The sequence below is a fragment of the Mustelus asterias genome, chromosome 32 (assembly GCF_964213995.1).
Source record: "Mustelus asterias chromosome 32, sMusAst1.hap1.1, whole genome shotgun sequence".
Taxonomy (NCBI): Eukaryota; Metazoa; Chordata; class Chondrichthyes; order Carcharhiniformes; family Triakidae; genus Mustelus; species Mustelus asterias.
Window position 1 is genome coordinate 370,001 of NC_135832.1, and position 9,963 is coordinate 379,963.

General features: G+C 53.8%; 1 protein-coding gene across 1 annotated transcript in view; it reads left to right on the forward strand.

The window, feature by feature from the left end:
* nfatc2ip (nuclear factor of activated T cells 2 interacting protein) overlaps positions 1-9,963 on the forward strand; it is a 146,924-nt gene that overhangs the window by 84,519 nt on the left and 52,442 nt on the right. The gene's annotated exons all lie outside the window — the stretch shown is intronic.

Genomic DNA, 9,963 nt, shown 5'->3' on the forward strand with positions numbered 1-9,963 from the left:
ACACTGACACACACACACTGACACACACACACTGACACACACACACACACTGACACACACACACTGACACACACACACTGACGCACACACACACACTGACACACACACACACACACACTGACGCACACACACTGACACACACACTGACACACACACACTGACACACTGACACACACACACTGACACACACACACTGACACACACACACTGACACACACACACTGACACACACACGCACACACACACTGACGCACACACTCTGACACACACACTGACACACACTCTGACACACACACACTGACACACACACAGACACACACACTGACACACACACACACTGACACACACACTGACGCACACACAGACACACACACACACAAACTGACACACACTGACACACACACACTGACACACACACACTGACACACACACTGACACACACACTGACGCACACACAGACACACACACTGACACACACACTGACACACACACTGACACACACACACTGACACACGCACACTGACACACACACACTGACACACACACACACACACTGACACACACACACACACACTGACACACACACTGACGCACACACAGACACACACACACACACACTGACACACACACACTGACACACACACACTGACACACACACTGACACACACACACTGACACACACACACTGACACACACGCACACACACACTGACACACACACACTGACACACACACTGACACACACACTGACACACACACACACTGACACACACACTGACACACGCTGACACACACACAGACACACAGACTGACACACACACTGACACACACACTGACACACACACTGACACACACACACTGACACACACACACTGACACACACACACTGACGCACACACACACACACACTGACAAACACACTGACACACACACACTGACACACACACTGACACACACACTGACACACAGACTGACACACACACTGACACACACACACTGACACACACACACTGACACACACACTGACACACACACACTGACACACACACACACTGACACACACACTGACACACACACTGACACACACACTGACACACACACACTGACACACACACACTGACACACACACTGACACACACACTGACACACACACACTGACACACACACACTGACACACACTGACACACACTGACACACACACTGACACACACACTGACACACACACACTGACACACACTGACACACACTGAGACACACACACTGACACACACACTGACACACACACACTGACACACACACACACTGACACACACACTGACACACACACTGACACACACACTGACACACACACACACTGACACACACACACTGACACACACACACTGACACACACACACACACTGACACACACACACTGACACACACACGCACTGACACACACACACTGACACACACTGACACACACTGACACACACTGACACACGCTGACACACGCTGACACACACACAGACACACACACTGACACACACACTGACACACACACTGACACACACACTGACACACACACACTGACACACACACACTGACACACACACACTGACGCACACACACACACACACTGACACACACACACTGACACACACACACTGACACACACACTGACACACACACTGACACACACACTGACACACACACTGACACACACACACTGACACACACACACTGACACACACACTGACACACAAAACTGACACACACACTGACACACACACTGACACACACACTGACACACACACTGACACACACACACTGACACACACACACTGACACACAGACTGACACACACACACTGACACACACACTGACACACACACACTGACACACACACACTGACACACACACACTGACACACACTGACACACACTGACACACACACTGACACACACACACTGACACACACTGACACACACTGACACACACTGACACACACACACTGACACACACACTGACACACACACACTGACACACACACACACTGACACACACACTGACACACACACTGACACCCACACTGACACACACACTGACACACACACTGACACACACACACTGACACACACACACTGACACACACACACACTGACACACACACACTGACACACACACACTGACACACACACACACACTGACACACACACACTGACACACACACGCACTGACACACACACACTGACACACACACACACTGACACACACACACACTGACACACACTGACACACACACTGACACACACACACTGACACACACTGACACACACTGACACACACTGACACACACTGACACACACTGACACACACACTGACACACACACTGACACACACACACTGACACACACTGACACACACTGACACGCACTGACACACACACACTGACACACACACTGACACACACACACTGACACACACACACACTGACACACACACTGACACACACACTGACACACACACTGACACACACACTGACACACACACACTGACACACACACACACTGACACACACACACTGACACACACACACACACTGACACACACACACTGACACACACACACACACTGACACACACACGCACTGACACACACACACTGACACACACTGACACACACTGACACACACACTGACACACACACTGACACACACACACTGACACACGCTGACACACGCTGACACACGCTGACACACACTGACACACACTGACACACGCTGACACACGCTGACACACGCTGACACACACACACTGACACACACACACTGACACACACACGCACTGACACACACACACTGACACACACTGACACACACTGACACACACTGACACACACACTGACACACACACTGACACACACACACTGACACACACTGACACACGCTGACACACGCTGACACACACTGACACACGCTGACACACGCTGACACACGCTGACACACGCTGACACACACTGACACACACTGACACACACACTGACACACACACTGACACACACACACTGACACACACTGACACACACTGACACACGCTGACACACACTGACACACACTGACACACACTGACACACGCTGACACACACTGACACACACACTGACACACACACTGACACACACACACTGACACACACTGACACACACTGACACACACTGACACACACACACTGACACACACACTGACACACACACACTGACACACACACACACTGACACACACACTGACACACACACTGACACACACACACTGACACACACACACTGACACACACACACTGACACACACACACTGACACACACACACTGACACACACACACACACTGACACACACACACTGACACACACACGCACTGACACACACACACTGACACACACTGACACACACTGACACACACACACTGACACACACACACTGACACACACACACTGACACACACTGACACACACTGACACACACACACTGACACACACACACTGACACACACACACACACTGACACACACACACTGACACACACACGCACTGACACACACACACTGACACACACTGACACACACTGACACACACACTGACACACACACTGACACACACACACTGACACACACTGACACACACTGACACACACTGACACATGCTGACACACGCTGACACACACACTGACACACACACTGACACACGCTGACACACGCTGACACACGCTGACACACACTGACACACACTGACACACACACTGACACACACACTGACACACACACACTGACACACACTGACACACACTGACACACGCTGACACACACTGACACACACTGACAAACACACTGACACACACACTGACACACACACACTGACACACACTGACACACACTGACACACGCTGACACACACTGACACACACACTGACACACGCTGACACACACTGACACACACTGACACACACTGACACACACTGACACACACACACTGACACACACACACTGACACACACACACTGACACACACACTGACACACACACGCACACACACACTGACACACACACTCTGACACACACACTGACACACACACTGACACACACACACTGACACACACACAGACACACACACTGACACACACACACACTGACACACACACTGACGCACACACAGACACACACACACACTGACACACACTGACACACACACACTGACACACACACTCTGACACACACACTGACACACACACTGACGCACACACAGACACACACACTGACACACACACTGACACACACACACTGACACACGCACACTGACACACACACACTGACACACACACACACACACTGACACACACACACACACTGACACACACACTGACGCACACACAGACATACACACACACACACTGACACACACACACTGACCCACACACACTGACACACACACTGACACACACACACTGACACACACACACTGACACACACGCACACACACACTGACACACACACACTGACACACACACTGACACACACACTGACACACACACTGACACACACACACTGACACACACACTGACACACGCTGACACACACACAGACACACAGACTGACACACACACTGACACACACACTGACACACACACTGACACACACACACTGACACACACACACTGACACACACACACTGACGCACACACACACACACACTGACACACACACACTGACACACACACACGGACACACACACTGACACACACACTGACACACACACTGACACACAGACTGACACACACACTGACACACACACACTGACACACACACACTGACACACACACTGACACACACACACTGAGACACACACACACTGACACACACACTGACACACACACTGACACACACACACTGACACACACACACTGACACACACACTGACACACACACTGACACACACACACTGACACACACACTGACACACACACACTGACACACACTGACACACACACTGACTCACACACTGACACACACACACTGACACACACTGACACACACTGACACACACACACTGACACACACACTGACACACACACACTGACACACACACTGACACACACACTGACACACACACACTGACACACACACACTGACACACACACACACTGACACACACACACTGACACACACACACTGACACACACACACACACACACTGACACACACACACTGACACACACACGCACTGACACACACACACTGACACACACTGACACACACTGACACACACTGACACACACACTGACACACACACTGACACACACACACTGACACACACTGACACACACTGACACACACTGACACACGCTGACACACGCTGACACACACACAGACACACACACTGACACACACACTGACACACACACTGACACACACACTGACACACACACACTGACACACACACACTGACACACACACACTGACGCACACACACACACACACTGACACACACACTGACACACACACTGACACACACACTGACACACACACACTGACACACACACACTGACACACACACTGACACACACACACTGACACACACACACACTGACACACACACACACTGACACACACACTGACACACACACTGACACACACACACTGACACACACACACTGACACACACACTGACACACACACTGACACACACACTGACACACACACACTGACACACACTGACACACACTGACACACACACTGACACACACACTGACACACACACACTGACACACACTGACACACACTGACACACACTGACACACACTGACACACACTGACACACACACTGACACACACACTGACACACACACACTGACACACACTGACACACACTGACACACACTGACACACGCTGACACACACACTGACACACACACACTGACACACACACGCACTGACACACACACACTGACACACACTGACACACACTGACACACACACTGACACACACACTGACACACACACACTGACACACACTGACACACACTGACACACGCTGACACACGCTGACACACGCTGACACACACTGACACACACACTGACACACACACACTGACACACACTGACACACACTGACACACACTGACACACACTGACACACGCTGACACACACTGACACACACACTGACACACACACTGACACACACACACTGACACACACTGACACACACTGACACACACACTGACACACACACACTGACACACACACACACTGACACACACACTGACACACACACTGACACACACACTGACACGCACACTGACACACACACACTGACACACACACACTGATACACACACACACTGACACACACACACTGACACACACACACACACTGACACACACACACTGACACACACACGCACTGACACACACGCACTGACACACACACACTGACACACACACACACACTGACACACACACACTGACACACACACGCACTGACACACACACACTGACACACACTGACACACACTGACACACACTGACACACACACTGACACACACACACTGACACACACTGACACACACTGACACACACTGACACACACACTGACACACACACACTGACACACACTGACACACACTGACACACACTGACACACGCTGACACACGCTGACACACACACTGACACACACACTGACACACGCTGACACACGCTGACACACGCTGACACACACTGACACACGGTGACACACACTGACACACACTGACACACACACTGACACACACACTGACACACACACACTGACACACACTGACACACACTGACACACGCTGACACACACTGACACACACTGACACACACACTGACACACACTGACACACACACTGACACACACACTGACACACACACACTGACACACACTGACACACACACTGACTCACACACTGACACACACACACTGACACACACTGACACACACTGACACACGCTGACACACACTGACACACACACTGACACACACTGACACACGCTGACACACACTGACACACACTGACACACACTGACACACGCTGACACACGCTGACACACACTGACACACACTGACACACACTGACACTGAGACACACACATTCGATGCGTGTGTGTGTCAGTGTGTGTGTGTCAGTGTGTGTGTGTGTGTCAGTGTGTGTGTGTCAGTGTGTGTGTGTCAGTGTGTGTGTGTCAGTGTGTGTGTCAGTGTGTGTGTCAGTGTGGGTGTCAGTGTGTGTGTCAGTGTGTGTCACTTGGAATACTGTGTACAGTTCTGGTCACCCTATTATAGAAAGGATATTATTAAACTAGAAAGAGTGCAGAAACGATTTACTCGGATGCTACCGGGACTTGATGGTTTGAGTTATAAGGAGAGGCTGGATAGACTGGGACTTTTTTCTCTGGAGCGTAGGAGGCTGAGGGGTGATCTTATAGAGGTCTATAAAATAATGAGGGGCACAGATCAGCTAGATAGTCAATAACTTTTCCCCAAAGGTCAGGGAGTCTAAAACTAGAGGGCATAAGTTTAAGGTGAGAGGGGAGAGATACAAAAGGGTCCAGAGGGGCAATGTTTTCACACAGAGGGTGGTGAGTGTCTGGAACGAGCTGCCAGAGGCAGTAGTAGAGGCGGGTACTATTTTGTCTTTTAAAAAGCGTTTAGACAGTTACATGGGTACGATGGGTATAGAGGGATATGGGCCAAATGCGGGCAATTGGGACTAGCTTAGGGGTTTTTAAAAAAAGGGCGGCATGAACAAGTTGGGCTGAAGGGCCTGTTGCAATGCTGTAAATCTCCATGACTCTCTGCCTCCCTCTCTCTCTCTCTCTCTCTGTCTCTCTCTGTCTCTGTCTCTCTCTGTCTCTGTCTGTCTCTCTCTTTCTATCTGTCTTTCTCTCTCTGTCTCTCTCTCTCTGTCTCTTTCTGTCTCTCTCTCTCTCTTTCTCTCTCTCTCTCTCTGTGTCTCTCTGTCTCTCTCTCTCTCTCTCTGTCTCTCTCTCTCTCTCTCTGTCTCTCTCTCTCTCTCTCTGTGTCTCTCTGTCTCTCTGTCTCTCCCTCTCTCTCTGTCTCTCCCCCTCTCCCCTCCTGGCCCCCAGGCTGGGTGCTGAATGGGGATTAGGGGTGAGTGGGGTAGAGGCGGCCTGGCGTCTCCAAGGCGATGTAGCCTTGTTGGAGGGTTTAATGTTCTTGTGGTCCCTGGCCTTCACCCAAGCACCTTCTCAACGAGGGGTTGCGTAGGAGGCTCTGGAAGGTGTTGAGCCCTCCCCATTACCTCGAGGCGAGGTTTAAAATAGGTTGCAGGGGAGAGAGAGAGAGACACTGAGCAGCCGTCTCAGCAGGAGAAGCCTGAGGCCTAGTCTGGCCCCCCCAGGGAGACACACGGAGAGAGCTCAGGCTGAGGGCAAGCGGAGCCAGGTAGGCCCAAACCCAGGGAAATGGGGATGTCCCCGGCTATCTCTACCCTCCCTCTGCCCCGCGTCCCCCCTCCCTCTGCCCCGTCTCCCTCACTATCCCCCTCCCTCTGCCCCGCGTCCCCCCCTCCCTCTGCCCTGTCCCCCTCACTATCCCCCTCCCTCTGCCCCGTGTCCCCCCTCCCTCTGCCCCGTCTCCCTCACTATCCCCCTCCCTCTGCCCTGCGTCCCCCCCTCTCTCTGCCCCGTCTCCCTCACTATCCCCCTCCATTTGCCCCGTCCCCCTCACTATCCCCCTCCCTCTGCCCTGCGTCCCCCCCTCCCTCTGCCCCACGTCCCCCCCTCCCTTTGCCCCGTCTCCCTCACTATCCCCCTCCCTCTGCCCCGTCCCCCTCACTATCCCCCTCCCTCTGCCCCACGTCCCCCCTCCCTCTGCCCCGTCCCCCTCACTATCCCCCTCCCTCTGCCCCGTCTCCCTCACTATCCCCCTCCCTCTGCCCCGTCCCCCTCACTATCCCCCTCCCTCTGCCCCGTCTCCCTCACTATCCCCCTCCCTCTGCCCCGCGTCCCCCCTCCCTGCCCTGTCCCCCTCACTATCCCCCTCCCTCTGCCCCGTGTCCCCCCTCCCTCTGCCCCGTCTCCCTCACTATCCCCCTCCCTCTGCCCTGCGTCCCCCCCTCTCTCTGCCCCGTCTCCCTCACTATCCCCCTCCATTTGCCCGTCCCCCTCACTATCCCCCTCCCTCTGCCCTGCGTCCCCCCCTCCCTCTGCCCCACGTCCCCCCTCCCTTTGCCCCGTCTCCCTCACTATCCCCCTCCCTCTGCCCCGTCCCCCTCACTATCCCCCTCCCTCTGCCCCGTCTCCCTCACTATCCCCCTCCCTCTGCCCCGTCCCCCTCACTATCCCCCTCCCTCTGCCCCGTCTCCCTCACTATCCCCCTCCCTCTGCCCCGTCTCCCTCACTATCCCCCTCCCTCTGCCCCGTCTCCCTCACTATCCCCCTCCCTGTGCCCCGTCCCCCTCACTATCCCCCTCCCTCTGCCCCGTCTCCCTCACTATCCCCCTCCCTCTGCCCCGTCTCCCTCACTATCCCCCTCCCTCTGCCCCGTCTCCCTCACTATCCCCCTCCCTCTGCCCCGTCTCCCTCACTATCCCCCTCCCTCTGCCCCGTGTCCCCCCTCCCTCTGCCCTGCGTCCCCCCCTCTCTCTGCCCGTCTCCCTCACTATCCCCCTCCATTTGCCCCGTCCCCCTCACTATCCCCCTCCCTCTGCCCTGCGTCCCCCTCTCCCTCTGCCCCACGTCCCCCCCTCCCTTTGCCCCGTCTCCCTCACTATCCCCCTCCCTCTGCCCCGTCCCCCTCACTATCCCCCTCTCTCTGCCCCGTCTCCCTCACTATCCCCCTCCCTCTGCCCCGTCCCCCTCACTCTCCCCCTCTCTCTGCCCCGTCCCCCTCACTATCCCCCCTCTCTCTGCCCCGTCTCCCTCACTATCCCCCCTCCCTCTGCCCTGTCC